A 22,078-nucleotide genomic window follows, 5' to 3' on the forward strand; every position below is an offset into this window, starting at 1 on the left:
AAAATTACAAAAATTGCACTGATACATAGACAACTTCCCCTTGAACTGAATAAAAGAATAAAATATACCAGACCACTAAATCCATGACAATCACTTATTAGTATGATTATTTATTACGCTGTTAACTAAAATGACTTCATTATTTGTGAGATAATATGCAATGGTGTTACAAACCAGATACGTACCTTCAATAGAAATTTCTCACGCCCAAGATAATATGCATTCATAGCATTCTCCAACGCATGAGCTTCTTTTCCTCTACTACCTAGTAAGGAGATAAGTAATATTGTGGTAAAAACAGCAACACAATCTGTCAGATAACGATCCATAGTCAACGTAATGTTTGCGTACATGTCAACTTGTACTCACCCTGATAATACTGGGCTGCTAGCAAAAAAAATATAACTCTAAAGAAGGTAGATTTTGGAGCCTTGGTACCAAGTGAAAGTGACACTCACAATTTCACCAACATATTTACTGGTCTTTTGCGTAGTTTTTTTTTCATTACAGAACATAACATGCATAAAGATCAACTACTTGGTTCTTTTCGGTTTCGTATTATGAAATCACTAAGGTAGTACCTTGTTACATGGAACCAGGTCCTTGAGACGTTTCAAACATCATGATCTGCTTGATCTATTCTCAGCCATCCACGTCGAGGCACAATTCAATGCAGCATGAATAAATTCAACAAACTGAACCAGAAAAAGGAAAAAAAAACATTCATAAAAAACAATGTAACCTCTCTGCAAGGTTGCGCTAGTACCTTCGCTCTCCCCTGCCCAAACATGGACAGAGTCCTTGGGTGGCTATCTCCACTGGCTTGGCACTCTTCTCCTTGCCCTTCTTGTACTAACCATCCTCGACGGAGCGGTCACCCTTCTTCACCTATTGGAATTCCATTCATTTTGCTCCTCTGCCCGAAAGATATAATTCATGCAGCCTAGTCGTTAATGGCATGCAACAAGGGATCGTTCCAATTAGTGAAAAAACTGAAGCTCGCCTGTCTTGAGTGTGTCTGGCTGGCCTTCCAAACCTAAGTCCTGGAACAAACAAAGGAAGGTGTCAAGTGTCAGCTTGAATGAAAATCTGCACAGAAGGTCAAATAAATCATTTTTTTGCAGGGACACATGTAAACATTTCCATGGTGCAAAGAATTAGCTAAGAGTAGCAATAGTCCAGCAAGACAAAAATGGTGCATCCAACCATGAAGCAACATCTATCGCAGAAGATGCTCAAATCTCTTACAAATTTTGATAACCTCTTCTATCTTGTTTAACGGCAGTAGCAGTCTCATTATGCCATATGAGTATCACTGATCTATGGAACTGTGTATAGATTAATATTTTATAATTATAATAGTAAACTACTTAAAAAAGTAAGTATTCTACAGGATATGATAAATAATACAATTAGTACAGTTCTATAACACCACAGTGTAGCTCCATGTCATAAGCAAGCATGAATTAACGCTAAATCTTGGTTGTACACGGCTGCATTGAGGAAAAGGAATGTAGCATGTTGACCTCTAACTCTAATAGTGAATATGGGTGAAGAGAAGAAAAAACAGATAAAGTATAATCGGTAGTAAATTATTTCCCGTTCGAACGACTTTAGCTACATGCAAAAATATCCTTGAAGCGAAAATTACTACATGTCCTTTCACTCAAAGAAGGCTTACTTGACCCCTCCGCCACCAACCTCACCAACAAAATGGAATCTCAATGACGCATCGGTCTCAAGTTTCAGGTGCACTGTACAAACATCTTGCCTTGCAAATGCAGGTTTTTGTTAGAACGGAACTCCTTTGCGGACGACTATTCAGAGGACGATTGTTGGACGACGGCCGATCCAATGGTCCTCCTGTACACAGCAGACGTGATGAAAGGCTCCAGCCATATGTCGTGCACAAATCGTGCGAGCACTATCGTCCGTGTAGCATTGCTCTTGTTAGAAATGCCATGGATAAGATTCATTTGAAGAACAAAAGTCACAGGTCAAATAGTAGTAGAATTATAAGTAAACATCCACCTTCCTTGACAACCATGGCACCAGATAGTTTATTTCCCTTCAGGTTTCAACCTAACAATGGTCCTGTTATTTGATTATAGAAATAGAGTTAGACGCTCATAGCCATACCCATACAAATGCTACCAAGAATGAAAACATAGTAATCATCCGGCAGATGCCTACTGACTTGTCAACTGAAATAGAAATAGGATGTGTCTAGGGCACATCTAGATGTGCTCTAGTTATTGCACATCTAAGTAAGTGAATCAAGCATAAAGAGGAAAAGAAAAAAGAAAAGAAAATATCCACACGAATCTCAACATAAGATCAATGACATAGGACTTAGATGTGCAATACTTATTGCACATCTAGATGTGCTTTAGCAAAACTGTTAAGTCGCATACATGACAGGTTGAAACTGAGAAGCAGGCACAAAATTCTGTAACACCGGGAAAAAATCCAGGAAGGGAAAATGTAGATCACGATTGAAACCTATCCATGATTATTTTTCTCACCTTGGCTGTCCACAATCATCAAAGGAATTGGCATGTACTCGTATCTTGTCTACTTGAGCCATCATGAGAGCACTCTATTCCCAGATCGAGCGCCACCTCGCGTGCTCGCCATTGAGTCAAGTTAAAACCCGCCCACTTCCATGAATCAACCCCGCTCCTCTCCCTCTCCCTCTCACTCTCTGACCTAGGGCGAGACTGGGAGGTTGCGTGCACGGGAGTAGGGAGTGCGCGATGGCGTACCTATCTTCGCGTGCAGACGCGGGTGGAGACGCCAGCCAGCGCGCGGCATGCCAGGAACTTCCCTCGTCGATGGATCCCCTTTCAGCGAAGACCATCACTAAGGATGAAAATCAACCGACCAGAAGGGCTGAACGGGACCTGGCGCCAGCTCGCCGCCGCCGCTGCCGTCGTCGCTCGCCTTGGTTAGGGACTTAGGGTTAGCTAGCACACCAATCTCTCCCTCGCTTCGGCCAGCGGCTATGCTAGGTGGGCTGTTTGGCCCAATTAACCACCTTACTCCAAAAATGTTACGGGAGTAACTGCCCTCGGGAAGCTGCGGGGACGGGAGCTTTCAGAAAAATTCACTTCGCATCCAACGGCCAGAGACGATCATTATGTGAAATCAGACGGCTCCGAAGGCTGATAGCCTGAGGGAGCTTCTAGGGTGCCCAGTTATAATGTTTTAAAATCATTATCTTGTTCCAATGTTTCATAAGATGTTCATTACTACTTATTTGATTCTCATAGATGCTGACAATGAATAAGGACAAAGCTCTTGGAGTTGTCTTCAAGACATTCAAGAGGGAGTGCAGGTGAAGTACAGGTACATGCAAATTTCATATACTAATCTGCATATTTTTCTCATGTTTAACTTTAGCTTGAGGGAGTTTTGATCTTCCCTAGTACTTGGCGCTTTGATTTGGCATTGGAAGATTTGAAGATGGTCGTTTGGAGGCTTGGAGATGTGAAAGATGCCATGATGATTCCAACTTTAAAGTGATTTGTGAACTATAAGTTCTATTTCAGAACTTATATAGCTGTTGAACCATCTACTATTGTTTTTTGTTGAAATTTACTCAAGTTATGTTGTTGAAATGTGCTTGTTTTGCTGCTGAAATGTTATTCTTTTTCACCACTATGTTTGTTTAAATATTTTGATTTTATCGTGGGTTCCCCGAAACCTGATGGGTTTAAGGGACGGGCAGAAAACTAGCCCCGCACACGGTGATGGGGACGGGGACGGGCTTACGATTTTCTCGTGGGGATGGGTTTGGGAAGGGAAACCCCGATGGGTTTCGTCCCCGTTGCCATCTTGACCCGCGCGCGCTCCAAAGGACTACGACAAGGAGACTGTTGTCCCCCGACTTATTCCTTTTTGGTGTCGAGGGTTTCTCAGGTGGCTTAACAAGGCCCAACAGGAACAAAGGACGAAAGGGCTGGAGTTTGGGAGGGACGACCCTCACATAACACACCTCCTTTTTGCACATGACATCATTGTGTTTCTCGAAGCAGAGGCAAAAAATATGGTGTTGTTAAAAAATATTATGCAGGTGTATGCAAAAGCCTCAGGCCAAAAGGTGAATGTTTAGAAATCGTCGATTATTTTGGCAAGGGTTGTGATGATCAAGCAAAAGAATGGTGGAACAATCAATGGGTATGTTAGTTATGAGGCTCTTAATGAGAAGAATTGGCTTACCAACGGTGGTGGACCTTCAAAAGATGGGTGCTTTAAATATGTCAGAAAAAGATCACATGCTAAGGTTGCTGGACGGAAGGGTCAAGGGTTGTCTAAGAAGGGATGAGAGGTTCTCATCAAGTTAGTTCGCCAAGCAACCCCCACGTTTGCCATGAGTTTTTTCCCAATTCTCCAAAAAACTATGCTCGAACCTGACCACTGTCTTTTCTAAATTTTGCTAGGGAGCAGAAAATGGCAAGCGTAAAGTTCACTTGGTCGCTTGGGATAAGATGTGTAAAAGTAAGCGCTTGGGAGGTTTGAGTTTTAGAGATTTTGAAGCCTTAACAAGACTCTTTTAGCTAAGCAAGCTTGGCGTCTCCTCGTGGCCCCAAGACTCTTTGTGTGCGAGTCTTAAAAGCTAGATATTTTCAAAATTCCGAGTTCATGGAAGCTTCATGCCCAAAGAGTGCGTCTGGAAGATCGATGATGGCTCTAAAATTAAAGGTTTGGTTCGACAATTGGATTCCGGGTGAGGAAGCAAGAAAGCTGATAGAAGCAGATGATACACGGAATAAAAACATCGTTGATGACCTCCTTGATTATCCGGGTAAGGAGTGGGATATCCCAACACTTCAGCGAGCTTTCCATGTTAGCGGTGTGAAGGACATTCATCAAGTTACAGTCCATGGCGCGGAAATGAAGATTACCAGGCATGGAACTACCATAAATAGCGGATGTTTTATAGTATGATTGACTTACCATCTTGAGATGCAACTGAAGGAGCAGAAGGCGGACGGACCGGTGAGCTCATCACCCGTGGCGGCTCAGCAAGGCTGGAACGAATTGTGGAGTACAGATATCCCAGTCAAGGCAAAGATTCATGTTTGAAGGCAAGAAGATCATGGAACTGAGTGTGAATTTTCGCAGAACATGTTAAGCTTGTGGCTCCTTGATTGACTGGGTAGAAAGAAAGAAGCGGGGATGGCGTTCATGATTATGATTCTATATCATATGCGGCTGGCTTGAAACATAATGAATGATGTAAAGCAGATCGAGGGATCTCGAAGGGTGGTCGATAGGGTTTGGGCACTTGTTGAATAGTAGGCTAGTGTTCATGGTGTGAAGACTCATATAGCAAAATCTGTTGTTGCGGTGCCTTGCGTTCCACCCAAGATGGACTGGTTGAAGGTCAATGTCGATGGCGCCATGACAAAAGGAGGAAGAATCTCTGGCGGAGGAGTGACCGACCACCATGGCATGTTTCGGGTTGGGGCACGACATTTTTTTCTCCGGTGTCACTATTTCTGAACATGCTGAATTATTGGTGTATAGGCGTGGTGTGCAACTGACCATTGAATTAGATGCATATAAGCTTAGTCAAGCTCAGTCTGAAGACATCTCTACTCCTAATGAAGCACTTGGTAGTCTCCGCCGGTCAATTTTTGTCCCACCAGTGACGGTTTATTTTCGTCCTCCACGCACCTCCAGTAGTCCCCTCGCACGCCAAAAAAATCGAGCGAACCCACATTACCACGGTGCGATGCCTCCAGCTACTCCCCTCGCAGCCAAGTAAATCGAACAAAAGTAAACCGACGAAAGAAAACCAGCGAAAAAAAATCGTCTTGACTCGCACGCACGCACGAGCGAGCGAAGCCTCCAGGTGCCCTCCATCATCTCGCTACGAGGACGAGAACCATATGCCCCGGCCGCCATCGCCGCCGCCGATCCCTTTGCCGCCGCCGTTCCCTTCGCGTGATATTTTCCACCGTTTCTTTATCAGCCGCTCGCATCGCATCGCAACGCACCCGTCCCCGATCCCCTGACCAAAGGAAGGCACAGCCCTTGTCCTCTCTTCTCTAGGGTTTCAGCGTCGCCATCTCCGCCCTGCCAGAAATATATCAAGAGAGGCCGGTCCAGAGCTAGAAGAAGAAGGAGAAGAGGATGTCCATGGCTCATCAGGCGGCGGCGGGCGGCAGCGACACGAGGCTGCGAACGTGTTCGTGGATGTCCTGGCGTGGAAGACGAGCAAGGAGGGTGTGCGCGGCCACTTCGAGCGCTTCGGCGAGATCCGCGAGGCCGTCATCATCGCCGACAAGGGCACCAGCAGATCCAATGGCGGCGGATTCGTGAGTACCCAGTTACCCACACAAACAATTCTTTCTTCCCCTCATCATCGATTCATCTTCAGTAGTTAATTCGCTTGCTTAATCCAGTCCCGTTAGTTGATGTTATGCCTAGATGGATGCTTGCCAGGTTACGTTCTGGGAGGCTGAGGCGCCATTGGGGTTTGCTTGGGAACGTACAGGTAACTGCAACCTCTCCTGCCTCAGGGTCCAGAGGTCCAAGGCGCCACAACCAACTGCCTCTGCATCCATATGCTGGTAATTAATTTAAACGATGCTTTGATTAACTTACTTTGATTGTTAGTTGTTGACCATGAGCAAGAATCTGTCAATTAATTTGATGCTTTAGTTAACTTGTAATTTGCTGAATTATTATTGGTTAAGCACTGTGCAGGTCTTCGTTTGATTGTTAGTCGGTGAACATAAGCAAGAAGCTAGCTAGGTGTGCGTGCATGCCACACACATATATCAGTTGTTGCAGGTTAAAATCATCTGCCAACTCTCTTTTTGAAAAAAAATCGGTCAACTTAATTGATCAATCATGCCGAATTGTAGACGCATGATGTTTCTTCATCTCAGTTATATCTTCCGATATTTACAGAAACTTCCGAATCTCAGTTATACCTTCCAGTTTTAATGAATCATAGTTGCTTGAATAATATCTACTCCTAATTTTTCTTCGAAGGTGCTCATCACATCTGTCGATACACAAGATGGAGGTGCTCCTATTGATGGTTTACACCGGATAGTTTCCAGACCTTTATTACAAGATGGACGAGCTTGGCTTCTCAGCCAGTACTCTGCCTCATCAACAGTTTGATGTCCCTTTGCATGAAGTTAGGCCAACATCAGAAGATTCGTAGCCTTTTTGAGGAGATGAAGGTGGAGAATATTAAGCCGGATAACCTCACATGCTGCCTTCTAATGATCAGCCGTGCGGCATTGAACAGGATAGATGTTGGAGAAGTTTTAAAAGAAATGCAAGAAAATGATGTAGTTCTAGGGTGGTCTGCATATAGCATGGCTTCTATCTACCTGAGTGCTGGTTTGGTTTAAAAAAAAACAGTCTGCTCTGAAGGAACTCGAGGGCCTTGATTTTAGAAGGTAACATGAATATATTGATTGATCATTCATGGTCCTAGGGCTGTTTGTTTACAGTTCAGGGCAGAGTTCAGTTAATAATAGTCAATTTCATCCTGCTTGTATCACCACCACCGTGTAATATAACATATTACTGTGCACAACAATGCGTCAGCACTAATTTCGGCATCTAAATAACTTGAAATGTTGGCTCAGGGTTTTTTTACTTCATAAAAAATTATTTTGTTTCTCATGGTGCAGTGTTATTTAGGTTTCATTATTCTACAATTTCCGGCAAATTGATAAACATGCCATACATATATATATGTCCCCTGTTGCAACGTACAACCTCTTTTCCTTTATTTTATTTTTTTAATATTAAAGGGAGGTGAGTTTCTTTAACTTTTTTACATTGTAGTTTATAAAATTTTAAAACCATGGAAAAGTAGTGCATCAGGGAAGGCTCGCCACTAGACCACCCCTGATTGCAACAAAATATCCTTTATTTTTTTTATCTTTCTCGTAATTATGTATTTAACAAATCTCTCCTACTTAAAAAAGAATAGCAACCAGTGTTGAATTGTTAAAGTTCTAAATCTATATTTAGACACAATTGGTGTTGAGGCATTAAATATGTATACCCAGTTGCAACGCACGGGCTCCTCAGCGTATGTATGCTTCGACCTATTTATATGTTGTTTTCTTGGTCCTTCGTGCTCTGTGCATCGCTTCACAATTTGTGACAGTGACAGTGAGGCTACTCCCTACCTTTCTCATCTTTCAAACCGGTGGCAGTGACGGATCACACCTCAACCTTGCAGGAGTTGTTATGGACCATCTGGTTTTCTTCATGAATCCACACCACCGGAAATTCTGATGGAGACCATCCACCTGACGTCCTTCTTACTACAACCTCACATGCTGCCTTCTAATGACGAGCCACTACATTTGGTTACTCAGATTCTTCTACATGGTGACTATTGACGCAAAAGGATTGCACTTCCATCTCAATCACTGCATTTGGTTACTCAGATTGCAAGTTATTGTGCATATCTACTGTTATCACACTTTTCATTCCTTTGTGTTGATGTAGAGGTACAAACAAAGGTACAAAGTGATAAGGGCACATGATCTTCTAGATTTTTTACACTCCTCTTGGCAGGCAACGAATTATCTTTTTTTCAATCAGCGCCACGACGGCCGCGGCCTCCCCGCCGCCGACGCTCCAGATCCGCCCGTCGTTGACCCCCTCTACATCAGTGATCGATCAAGGCAGGGGACATGGCGATATCCATCTTTCCGCGTGTACGGCGGCCGGTGCCCGCGTCCGTGTATCCTGCGCCAAGGGTGTCGTATTCATCTCAAGGAGGCCCTCTCAGTCCTTCCCAGCGACGACGACGAGTCGGGATTCCTCCTCCCACAGATCCGTTGATCCATGGTTAGATCTCAAGGAGGAGGGGCGTGAGGCGATTGCCACCGTCAGTGCCTGCACTGGAAGGTCTCCGGCACCTGCTCCAACCAGATCCAGCCGGACCCGTCCTGCGCCTGCCATCCCATTGCGGTAATAAATCTCAAGCCATGTCCTTTTCATTGAGTTGAACTACAAAACTCATGTTGTGTTATATCCTGCTGAATGTCTTGCCAGATATGTGTGCTGCTCCTGTTGTGCACTTGCTGATTAAGCCGGTGCTTGTGCAAAATATGCCTACTGCTACTCGGGCTCACATGACCCAGAGGAGGAAGGAGCTGCGCAAGGAATCACTGCCAGAAGACTCAAATACGAGTTTGAAGAGTCCTGGACTCTAGACCAAGTTCCGCAAGGAAGCAGCAATGCGAGCTAGCCGAGGGTTCAGACTGATTTGCGCTTTGATTCTCGCTGATTCATGATTTTGACCCAACCAAGCAGCTTTGGCGATCACGGAGGAGAATCCGCTGTTCCTAGAGGCCTGACGCACGGTCGATCACAAGTCCTCCAACGGGTGGAGCTGGTTCAGGTACCACGGGCACTCTCCACGACAAGCAGGTTCCAGTTGTGCAAAGTCTGCCCGCTACTGCTATTCGTACTATCCCCCTAGCAAAATAAATTTATCTGATGCCTCAACAGCTCACACTTCTGCATGTCACCCATTTATTTAGTGTAGGTTTGGGGAATTTTTTAAGTTGTTGTCTATACCTTCATGTTTTTCCTTGTGAAATATCTTCATGTTTTTTAGATTACATAAATTTTTTAACGTTGGATTTTTGTATGTCTTGGTTTCTACATTTCTGAAACTGAAAGCTATTATCGTCGGGCAGAAATATAAATTTCTTTTGTTGCTATCGCGTGTTTAATCCCTCCGCCCTAAAATAAGTGTCGCTGAAAAGGGGTAGTTGTTTCTCACAAACAGTGCTATTTCAGTCTCAGAATCTAAACTGTCTTCTAAGGTTCTAACAAACTCTGATCACCACCTTTATGAATATGCTACACAAATTAAGGATATTGTTAAGATCTTTATTACCTTGACTTTTTTAGTTCACTGTTTGCAGACTCACCAATTTTGGCGGCCCCAACAATTATGTTCCGAAAATTACAGTTAGCTGCTCAATTGAAAACCTTACCAGTAATAGAACTAAATTGTAATATTGTGACTATAGTGTTGCTAGAGAACTGATCGACAATAGTGTCAACTAGGTATGTATTTTTTTCTAGAGTAAAGACAAGTATGCTTCCTCCTCCCTGCAGCTTAAGTCATTTAGTCCATATTTATATGTTAGAGCCTAGAGGTGATGTTTTTGTGGGAAACGTTTTACAACCAATATCCTATAACCTGTATTTGACACTATATTCCGAGTCTGCAAATCATGTTTCAGGGTTAAAATAGAATTGTCCGTTTCTACAACATAATGGTTGCTTTTACTGTTCGAAATTTGCATTAGTAGTTGATATAGTGATTAGATCAACCTTGCAGTACTAATGAGCTCCTTTTAGCCTTGCTTATATGGTTAGCTTTTGGAAATAATTGATCATGTTTTCCTCCGTTGGATCAGAAAACTAGAAGTAGGATATGTCTAAGCTAAGAGTGGTTTTAGATCATAGCATCACACAAGAAAGGCTCCAATCCCCTTCTAGATATACATGTTTGTCCTATATGTTCTCTTTGTAATTCTTATGATTTTTAGTAGAATAGAGAGTTCTTAAGTCTTCAAATTAGCATATGTGGACATTTGATTGAATCAACTCCTCCTTTTAGTTGAAAGAGGAAGCATAGTAAATGCATTTTTTGCGTCTTCTACTCAGTTAGACTTGCTCAATCCTAACTTGATGATTTTCTAGGATTTGACACATCTCCACTTGCAAGGCTACAACCAGATATAGTCCTTTAGATTGATTAATTACACACATGTACAAGGAAACATATCACTTGAAATGTGTGATTTGCATCGAGAAGAACACCGAGATAGGATCAGAGCATGCGCACTGCTTTATAGTCTACATCAACAAACCGTTGGCGAGCATGTTGAGACCATGAGCCCACGTGGGACCTCCAGAGAACTTGAAAATCACCGACATTGCCAGCAAGGTTGTGGTGAATTAAAGGTATGTACAATTTGCATTGGCGCTTGCGTATATTTTCTCTGAAGATGACCATAATTGTATCATGCCACTTGTTGTTCTTCAGCAGAGATTTAATCAATCCAGAGATGTTGTAAATTGATACAATTGAACCACATACTTGGAGAGACGATGCCGTTGACTTCCGCAACAATGAGCAAGGTGGCGAATACCCGCCAGAGAGTGGAGAACTTCTAGCACCACTCGACAGCCAGATCATCAACCATGTAAGGTATGGGGGCATACAACACCCATGATTGTGTTTTCTGTATTCGTCCGTTCTTCTCAATCGTGTATGACCAGCCAAGTACTTTTTTTTCTATATTACAATATTTTGGAAAATATAAGAAGACGCCAGTAATTCAACACATGCAACTTCCATTGTATAAAAGCTTCATATATTTGAACAGTCAAACTTTATCAATATCTGCAAATAACACTCATGTACTCAATATCATGCCTTTGCATGAAGATTAAAAGAAGAGATAAGGTGAACCACATGGCAAGATCTCAAATAACCGAATATGCTGCATATATAAAATGGCTAGATATGCAATCCAACAAGGTATACATCTGTTCTAATCATGCATATTTCGCAGGGGCTATATGTAAGTTAAACCTCCTGAATATATTTGTGAGAAATAAAAATACATGTCCCCGATGAGTGCTGAGAGGTCTATTTGAAGATATATAAAAAGTAGAAGTGACTTCTAATAACAATTTAAAGTTCACAAAAAACTTTAAAATACTCATATGACAAATACTTGAGTAGAGATTTGAATGTGATAGAACATTATTAAAAGCTCCATTTAACATCTTCGTCCTGCATATTAAAATGTACAATATTATGTTTGCGCTTAGCATTCTTTATGTAGGTCCATCCGGTCCATGTTTGATTTTTTCCTGAATTTATTTATGATACAACTCTGGCTGCATGTTTGATTCTAACATGTTATGCCCTCTTTATGTAGGTCCACTGGGTCCAGATGTGCAAGGCAAACATGCAGAGCTCTTCGAGAGGCTTGTGCAGACGGAGCTTACAGCCAGATCCAAGCGGATACACCAGCCATAGCTGGCCCTATGCTGGGTGGCGGCATTTATGAGCCTGAGCTTGACATGAACGTGAGGTATAGATGATTGACGAAGAACGACTTTGTTGTATCCATCGACGCCATACCCTTTGCCAAAACAAACGACCTTCTCTTGTGTCCATGAACTTTTGTTAGCGTTTAGTGAATCATGCAATAGCTACAAGATAGCTTGTTGGGGAGTTTCCCCGGTGCTGGTGTTACATGTATGTACTTTGTGTCTGAAATGGATGGATGGGTGTTGTACTGCTGCTGAGAAAGGATGGAGGGAGGAAAGGAGGAGTACTTGCATCTTTAATTTTATCTTGCAAGTTTCTGCCTTCCTAAAAATACTAGATTTGATATTCAATCATATACGAGTATTCATGAAAGAACTTGCTTTCTTTTCTACTACACAACAGGTCTACAGTTCCAACATCTCAATCAGGACGTGGTGAGATGGTCAAAACTTGCATGCTCCTTGCATGTTTTCTTACTGTGTTCACTGCCATGCTAACATTTTACCGATATGTCCCATGTTGTAACGCCTGGTTGCTAACGCTGGTTTAGTTTGGATAGTGACATGCAACTACGATTATTAATTGGTTTTTGAACTTCCCTTTCTTGGTCAAGTGATATTTAAAGTTTGCACTTCTCCGTTATAACAATAGCAACAATAAGCTCAAGTTGCCATGTGAGCCACATGAAACCTGATTCGTTCATTGGATGTGCGGTTTAATTTTCCTTTTTATATTTTCTTGATTGTTGTATCAATGCAATATTAATCAAATATTGTTATTTCAGCTAGATTTTTTTTTATTAGGTATTACATGGTTTCCCCGGTACCTCGAACATTTTAAATGTTGTCTCTTTAGGTTCTCATATTTAGCTTCCAACTTTATTTTTGCGGGAATAATTCTTGTATTACTCATTTATTAAGGTTCCAACTTGATATGCCCAACCATTTGGTTTATTAGAGCATAGAATTGGTAAATTTGTGACATAAAAGCAATTTTAGATATAGGAGGTGAGGTTGGCGTCATCCGGTTTTATAAGAGAGGGCCTCGGCGAAAAATGTTCCGCTACGGTGGAAAATTTAGAGGGAAGGGGAGGGGTCTGGCAAGAAAAGGGAAAGGTGGGTTCGTTTTTTTTTTGTTGGGACCGAATGTTCGGACAACCACATTTCTCCCCCAAATATGGCTGGATTTGGGGGAGTGGACACCTGTTTGATATGTTTGGACACGTCTGGCGTATGAGGGAGAAATAAATTTCAACCTTGAAACGATCTTAATCATTTGTTTGATTCATTCATATGCACTGTAGCCCGTGGCAACGCACGGGCGCTCTACTAGTATAACCAGTGTGTGGCTCTGGTTATATAATCCTATTATCGTGATCGCTCCAGGTTTGGCCCTCTTATTGAAGAGATCAAGGAGTTGCTTGTTGGTGTGGACAATCATTTGTCCTCCAGTGCATGCATGCATGCATATGCATTTAGGGAGAAAGTCGGGGGATCATTTGTATGCCTCGATAACTTACGTGTAAACAGCATGGTAACTTACCTATCTTTTTTTTGCGGATAACTTACCTATCGCATGTGCAGCAATTTATGTAGCTCAGTCTTGGTAAATTTTCATCTGTATACAAGCATATACTGACACGTGTACAAACAATCTATTTAATCTACAAAAAAAATTCCAAAACACATGAGTTTTTTAATACACTAATCTTTTCAAATATGTGATGAATATTTTTTTAGGTATAGGCTAATTTATTAACATGCAATGAATACATTTGGTCAAAAACAACACGCAATGGTTGAGTTGGTTAGGTGGACAGTGATATCCCCAACCCACCAGGGTTCAAATCCTGGTGCTCGCATTATTCCTGAATTTATTTCAGGATTTCCGGCGATGCGCTTTCAGTGGGAGGAGACGTTTCCGTCGACGACGAGGCGCCTACATTGACTTCGTAAATCTCAAGATAATATGCCGGCTCAGTCTCTCAGAGGTGCTCATAGGGATAGGGTGTGCGTGTGTGCGTTCATAGGGGTGAGTGTATGCTCGTGTATATGAGCGCTTGTGTCTGTACTGATGCTAAAAAAATACGCAATGAATATTCTCAATATATGTCACACAATATTACAATACGCGTTGACCATTTTTTATATATATATGACATGTTTAAAAAAAATGTGACGAACATTTTTCAAAATACCGGTTAAACATTTATGCGCACAATGGCAAACCTTCTTTTATTTTGTATACATTTTTCTCCATTTTACAGCTGTTTTTATATTCTTTTAATCTATTAAATCTATGAAACAAATCTCCCACAAAAAAACTATGAAACAAATAAATTCGAAAGATAATACTCCTCCGTCCCATAATGTAATATGTTTTTTAAACGTCTTATATTATGGGACGGAGGGAGTATAAATCAACAATTGGACCTGCAAAATTGAAGGGTTTTTTTTTTTGCGGAGAGTTGAAGGTTTGTGATTCTTCCTAAATCAGACCAAGACTTCACGGCCCAATCGAGTAATAACGGAGAGAAAAATAAGGAGGAGAATTCCATGGTTTCCAATTCCTTCCCTCACGCTCGACGGCGCCGCCGTCGCGTTGTCATGTCCACCCCGGCGGATCGCTCTCTGCCGCGGGAGGAAGGTCGCGCCTCGACTCGACTCAGGTACACGAAAGCACCAGGATCCTCGTCTTTCCTCCTCCTAGCGACCCCGTTACCTTTCCTCCATCTCTGTTTGCGCAGATCGTCCTCTTCTCCCTGCAGTGGCATGGCGTTCGAGAGATTCACCGACGATCTCCTCGTGGAGATCCTCTCGCGCGTCCTCGCTATGTCGCTCTGCCGCCTCAAGTGCGTCTCCAAGCACTGGCTCGGCCTCATCGAGCACCCCGAGCACCGCAAAAAGCTCCGACAAACCCTAGCCGGCTTCATCTACACCAGCAGTGCCACCGGGGTCCGGGGAGTTGCTTACGGTTTCATCTTTTCGCTTCACCAGTCTCTCGAGGGGATGCCGCGCTCCTCTGATAGACACGTCTTTCACCTTCCTGCCCAACCACCAGCGCGTCGATCTTTTAGACTACTGCAGCGGCCTCCTCCTCTGCCGCTGGCACGCAGCCGGGGCCGACGAATGCCGTTACATCGTGTGCAATCCCGCGAGAAAGGAGTGGGTCATGCTACCTGAACCCAGCAAGGCCGAGGATGTGAGCACTGTACGCCTGGGTTTCGATCCGGCCGTGTCTTCCCACTTCTATGTGTTTATGTTGCTGGAGGAGATCGACGGTGACTTCTACCACACCAGAGTGAATGTGTATTCGTCGGAAAACGGACGGTGGGCTCGTAAGGAAAAGAGATGGGACGAGTATATTTCCTTTTGGTCATCAGCTCCGGTCTACTGTATTCCTCAACGGTTGTATGCATTTTCACGCATATAGCTTCAAGACATACCATTGTCTAGTTGCAGTGGACACAGAAAGGGAGACATGGACGATCTTCCGTCTCCCTCCTGGCCTGTTTAATGGTTTTGTTCATCAGTCACATAGTTGCTTGCATTATTCCACTTTTCTGTATGATGTTGATAGCAGGTTTCCAATAGTTTATGTTCTCGAGGACTATGTCAAAAAAGAGTGGATGTTGAAGCATAGCATTGTAACTGGATGGACACAACGTATTAGTCACAGTTGGATGGCGATTCATCCGGAGTGTGACTTGATCTTCTTCACAGAGGGACGGGATACCAAATTCATGTCTACGATATGCTATAATATGGATCGTCAGTGTTAGACGTGTATAGCCCTTTTCAGTTTATCCCTATTGTATAAGGGGTCTCTTGCACTTTACCATACACATGTATATGTACTGGCCTTTGGCCCTTCTGTGAGAGTAGTTGCTGATTATCCAACATGGTATCAGATGCCAGGCTAGCCCCTTTCTCCTGCACGATGCAACTCCGTGCGTCCCAAACCTAGTCTGCCCATCTCCGGCCATCTCCTCAGGTCGCTGCTCTCTCCGGCCGTCTCCATCTCTGGCTGCCGCCGCCAGCGACCCATCTCGCTGCTCCCCTGCCTCCTCTTTGTCGACCCCAGGCCTGCTTGGTAGTCGCCGCGGCCTGACTCATCCGGCCGCCACCTCCTCCAGCCCGCTCGGTCGCCGTCGCGGCCTGGCTCGGATCCGGCCGCCGCCCCAGCTGCTGCTCTTGCCAAGCTCCGCCCCGACCTCCTCGGGTCCGTCCGTCCGCCTCCGTTCGTCTACGGATCTCCAGCGCCCCCGCTGCTATCTGGCCAGGCCGGCTCTCTCTTCCCTGGCTGGTTCTGAGGATTGGTGTGTGCTGCGTCTCCCCTCTGCTTGTCTGCGAAGAGCGAGCGTGCGTATGGGCGAGCGAGCGGGTGCTCGTTTCCTCTCGATCCAGATCGGGTCTCCTGGTACCCGCTGACCAAAAAAAAAGGAGAGAGATACAAAGGGGGATATCTCAGTATGTCATCTTCAGGCTATGTGGTTGTTCCTCGATACTTGGTGATCTTTGATGGCACCAACTATGCCGAGTTTGCAGGCTTCATGCGCATTCATATGCGTGGTCTTCTTCCGTGGGGTGTTCTTTCTGGCGAGGTCCCCTTTCCGCCATGCCCTGTTGCGCCCGTGGCCCCAATCCCACCGGTGCCGCCGGTCCATGCTGCTGATGCTTCTCAGGATGACCGGGATGCTGCCAAGGCTCTGGATGATGCTGCGGTTGATGCTTATGATCAGCAGGTATCTGCTTATTCCGATGCTCTCTCTGTGTACCGGGATGATCTGTCTGCTTACACTCAGTAGTGTAATGATGATGCTCGAGCTGCTGCTGTTCTCACTGCGAGTGTCCTCCCTCAGTTTGCTTCCGAGTTCATGGGACTTGGCACAGTTGCAGCGATGTGGTCTTATCTCTGTCAGCGCTATCAGCCCTCTGGTGATGCTCTCTACCTATCTGTGGTGCGTCAGGAGCACGCACTTCAGCAAGGTGATTCTTCTGTTGATGAGTTCTATTCATAGTGCTCTGCCATCTGGCGCCAGCTTGACTCTCTTCGGATAGTTGTTTGAGGAACCTGTCGTTGTTGTCAGACTACTCGGTCTGATCTGGAGTTTCAGCGGGTCCATGAGTTCTTATCTCGCCTCCGGTCTGAGTTTGAGCCTTGCCGTGCTCACTTGCTTGCTCGTGGTCATGTTCCTATCTCAGAGATACTTGCTGAGCTTCGTGCTGAGGAGACCCGCCTTCGCTCTGCTGGGTTGCTTCTGATTCCGTCAGTACTGGCCGCTCGGGCTCCTACCTCGTCTGCTCGCCTCACTGCTCCGCCGCTCCTGTCTACTCCTCCGGGGGGTGAGCCGTCCTCCTTATGCTGAGAAGGGCACGTCGCGCCGTGACACTGTCTGTGGTTACTGCTCCCGGCCAGGTCTCCCAGAATCTGATTGTCGCCAGAAGAAGCGAGACCAGAGGCGCTCCTCCTTCAGCGGGACTCCTGTGTCTTCCTCGACTCCGTCACTCACCGACCAGGACATTGTTCGCCTCAAGCGTCTTCTTGCTTCCTCGGGTTCCTCATCGACTGGCTCCGATGCTGCTGTGACTGCATCCTCTTCCTCACCATCACCGGCATCTACACAGTCAGGTACATCCTCGTGGGTTCTGGACTCTGGAGCCTCCTTTCATATGTCTTCTGATTCCTCCGCGTTGTCTTCTCTCCGACCTCTTGATTCGCCTGTTAATGTTCTTACTGCTGATGGCAAATCTCTTCCTGTTGCTAGTCGTGGTATTCTTTCCACTCCCTCCTTTTCTGTTCCGAGTGTTTCACATGTTCCTCGTCTTACCATGAATCTTTTTTCCGCTGCCCAACTTACTGATTCGGGTTGTCATGTCATTCTTGACACCGACTCTTGCTCCATTCAGGATCGTCGCACCAAGGCTTTGGTTGGTGCTGGCCCTCGGCGCCGTGAGTCAGAGGGCCTTTGGTAGGTTGACTGGCTTTGTGTTCCTTCCGCTGCCACCACTTCTGCCAGCTCTCATGCTCTTGCTGCCTCTTCGTCTGCGTCCTTCCAGCAGTGGCATCATCGCCTTGGTCACATCTGTGGCTCTCACTTGTCTTCTTTAGTTCGTCAGGGCCTTTTAGGGTCTGTATCTGGAAATGTCTACTTACATTGTAATGGTTGCAGACTTAGCAAACAGACTCAGTTACTTTATCCTACCAGTGAGTCTGTATCTCAGCGTCCTTTTGACTTAGTTCATTCTGATGTCTGGGGTCCTGCTCCCTTTGATTCGAAAGGTGGTCATCGCTATTATGTTTTGTTTATTGATGATTTCTCTCGCTACACTTGGCTCTACTTCATGAAATCTCGTAGTGAGGTTCTCCCTATATACAAACGTTTTGCTACCATGGTTCACACCCAGTTTGCCACCCCCATTCGCACTTTTCATGCTGACTCCGCTGGAGAGTATATCTCTCAGCTGTTGCGTGCTTTTCTCACGGAACAGGGTACTCTTGCGCAGTTCTCGTGTCCTGGTGCTCATGCTCAGAATGGCGTTGCCGAACGAAAGCATCATCATTTGCTTGAGACGGCTCGTGCGCTGATGATTGCTACTTCCCTTCCACCCCATTTTTGGGCTGAGGCTGTTTCTGCATCCACCTATCTCATCAACATTCAGCCCTCGTCTACTCTACAGGGTGGTATCCCTATGGAGTGTCTCACTGGTCGCTCTCCTGACTACTCTGCTCTTCGTATGTTTGGATGCGTGTGCTATGTTCTTCTTGCCCCCTGAGAACGCACCAAACTGACTCCTTAGTCGGTTGAGTGTGTTTTCCTTGGCTACAGTGATGAGCACAAGGGATATCGATGTTGGGATCCTGTGGGTCGTTGCTTGCGCATCTCGCGTGATGTGACTTATGATGAGTCTCGTTCTTACTACCCACGATCTTCTTCCTCGAGTTTCTCGGTGGACGACCTTTCTTTCCATCTCCTTCCGGATACACCCTGCTATGTGCCTCCCGTGTCACCTCTTTCTCTTGCATCTCTCCTTCCTTCTCATTCACCACCGACCCGTCTTCTCCATCCTCCTCCTCCACCTCTCCTCCATCATATCCAGTCCGCCACCCTCTCTCCCCGTTTCCTCTCCACTATACCTGTCGATCTCGTCCTCAGGATGTCTCCTCTGACGAGCCTTCCATCTCTAGTGCGCCTCCTCTCACACCTCTCCCGGTTCACAACCTCCGTGCTCGACCTCGCCCCCGCCTGATCGCTACTCCCCTGATCGGTACGGTCTCTCTGTTATTGCTGATCCCCCTTCCTATCGAACTGTCATGACTCAGCCTGAATGGCAGCTTGCGATGGCGGAAGAGCTTGCTGCTCTTGAGCGCTCTAGCACATGGGATCTGGTTCCCCTTCCTTCCGGTGTTCGTCCCATCACCTGCAAGTGGGTCTACAAGATTAAGACTCGCTCCGATGGTTCTCCTGAGCGCTACAAAGCTCGTCTTGTGGCCCGTGGTTTTCAGCAGGAGCAGGGGCGCGATTATGATGAGACGTTTGCTCCTATGGCCCACATGACCACGGTCCGCACTCTTCTTGCTGTGGCCTCTGTTCGTCAGTGGTCTATCTCTCAACTTGATGTTCAGAATGCCTTTCTCAATGGTGAGTTGTGTGAGGAGGTTTATATGCAGCCACCACCGGGGTACTATGCTCCTGATAATATGGTCTGTAGGCTGCGCCGCTCCCTCTATGGTCTCAAACAGGCCCCTCGCGCCTGGTTTGAGCGCTTCGCCTCTGTGGTGACTGCCGCTGGTTTCTTGCCCAGTGATCATGATCCGGCATTGTTTGTTCACATGTCTCCTCGTGGTCGGACTCTTCTCCTTCTCTATGTTGATGATATGATCATCACTGGTGACGACTCTGATTACACTGCATTTGTTAAGGCTCGCCTTCGCGACCAGTTTCTCATGACTGATCTTGGTCCACTTCGTTATTTTCTTGGGATTGAGATCTCCTCCACCTCTGATGGCTTCTACATCTCCCAAGAAAAATATATTCAAGATCTTCTTGCTCGCGCTGCTCTCGGTGATGAGCGCACAGTTGTGACTCCCATGGAGCTCAACGTTCAGCTTCGTGCATCTGATGGTGACCCTCTTCCTAATCCCACTCGCTATCGTCACCTTGTCGGCAGTCTTGTCTACCTTGCTGTTACGCGTCCTGACATCTCTTATCATGTCCACATTCTGAGTCAGTTCATTTCAGCCCCCACCTCTGTCCACTATAGTCATCTCCTCTGTGTCCTACGATATCTTCGTGGCATGATCTCTCAACGCCTTTTCTTTCCCTGCTCTAGCTCTCTTGAGCTCCAGGCCTACTTTGATGCTACCTGGGCTAGTGATCCCTCTGATCGACAGTCGCTGTCTGCTTATTGTGTCTTTCTTGGTGGCTCTCTTATTGGCTGGAAGACAAAGAAACAGACTGCGGTTTCTCGCTCGAGTACAGAGGCTGAGTTGTGAGCCATGGCCATGCTAACGGCTGAGGTGATCTGGTTACGGTGGCTGCTTGAGGATTTTGGTGTGTCTGCTACTACCTCGACTCCCTTATTGTTAGGTAGTACTGGTGCTACCAGTATTGCGCGTGACCCGGTGAAGCATGAGCTCACCAAGCACATCGGTGTGGATGCCCACTTTGTGCGTGCTGCTGTGCAGGATCAAACTCTTGCTCTTCACTATGTGCCCTCTAAGCTACAGTTGGCAGACTTCTTCACGAAGGCACAGACTCGAGCGCAGCACAGTTTTCTTCTCTCCAAACTCAGTGTTGTCGATCCACCATGAGTTTGAGGGGGGGGTGTTAGATGTGTATAGCCCTTTTCAGTTTATCCCCATTGTATAAGGGGTCTCTTGCACTTTACCTTACACATGTATATGTACTGGCCTTTGGCCCTCCTGTGAGAGTAGTTGCTGATTATCCAACAGTCAAGAAGTAAAAGTTATCTCCAATCTTGATGAATATGGAGACCCACCATACCTACCATACGTACCATTCTATGCAGCATTACAATCATTGCACTCGTGAAAACAATAGGAGACTCTGGTGCTTTATTTGGAGCAATGGTGGTTCAGTAATCGAAAGTAATGAGGCAACTTTTCTGATTCCTCTGAGATTCGTTCGCGTAGTAGTGTTGAAGGGGGAAATGCTATGATCATGTTGTAAAATACATGTTAGTTATTATCAGTATCTTCAATCAGTTTGGGCAAATATATCCATCTTGTTGACAGAGACCTAGTAAATGATTGGCCTCGTCTGCTAATGGTATAATGTGTGTAATCATTTTTTCATTAATGCCAGATCTTTGTTTTTTGATGGAGAAACACTTTGGATGATTGCATTCTCACTTCCTTTGATGCTAATTAATTGTGGTTGATTAAATAGGAAATGGTGCTAGCTGAACACCATGAAGTTGTGCATCAGTGATTAAATGGTGCATGCTGAACAACACACATGCGTTTAATTTTGGTTCTAATTACTTATGTCATGTTTTAAAATAGGTTATGATGTTGATAACAGAAGTTCATTGAGTTCTGCTTGTGGATCATAATGTTCATTCTTTTCTTAGACAGCTCCTTGTAACACAAAATTGCTCAAAAGACTGGGAAGACATCCTCTTTATTTGTGGGCTTTGTTGAGATAGGTAGGTTAGAAAAGTTTGTAATAACCAAATGTTGGGCACTTTCCATGGTTGCAAACTGCACAGGCACACCACTATTTCAATGAACTTTACAGCGTTACTACTGAATTTCTATTTCTGATGCACGAAAATAAGTAGTGGCTGCGGTGTAAAACAGTCCAAGCCTCCAAGGCAAAACTGAATCTGTTCTTCTCTAAAACTGCATCTTAGATGATCGCCGGGCAGATGCTTGGGACTGGGGTTACATTCAATTCAGCCCCTTGTTGCCCCTGTAGCATGAACAATCTGGAGAGCGGAGTAACTGACTGGATCTATTCTGATGGTTGCG

At 45.1% G+C, this 22,078-nt stretch overlaps 1 long non-coding RNA gene and 1 pseudogene across 1 annotated transcript; both read left to right on the forward strand.

Annotated features, from left to right (window-relative positions):
• The first annotated feature begins 5,894 nt into the window (after positions 1 to 5,894).
• LOC147961349 (uncharacterized) lies at positions 5,895 to 12,437 on the forward strand. Its single transcript, XR_015612065.1, has 8 exons — positions 5,895 to 6,326; positions 6,454 to 6,581; positions 6,718 to 6,804; positions 7,009 to 7,427; positions 8,225 to 8,964; positions 9,049 to 10,980; positions 11,066 to 11,227; positions 11,967 to 12,437. It is a non-coding gene; the product is annotated as an uncharacterized LOC147961349 (long non-coding RNA).
• Positions 12,438 to 14,688: 2,251 nt separating this feature from the next.
• LOC147961350 (F-box protein At5g07610-like) lies at positions 14,689 to 15,514 on the forward strand (annotated as a pseudogene).
• The last annotated feature ends 6,564 nt before the right edge of the window (positions 15,515 to 22,078 follow it).

The sequence above is a fragment of the Triticum urartu genome, chromosome 7A (assembly GCF_056163025.1).
Source record: "Triticum urartu cultivar PI428250 chromosome 7A, HENAU_Tu73, whole genome shotgun sequence".
NCBI lineage: Eukaryota > Viridiplantae > Streptophyta > Magnoliopsida > Poales > Poaceae > Triticum > Triticum urartu.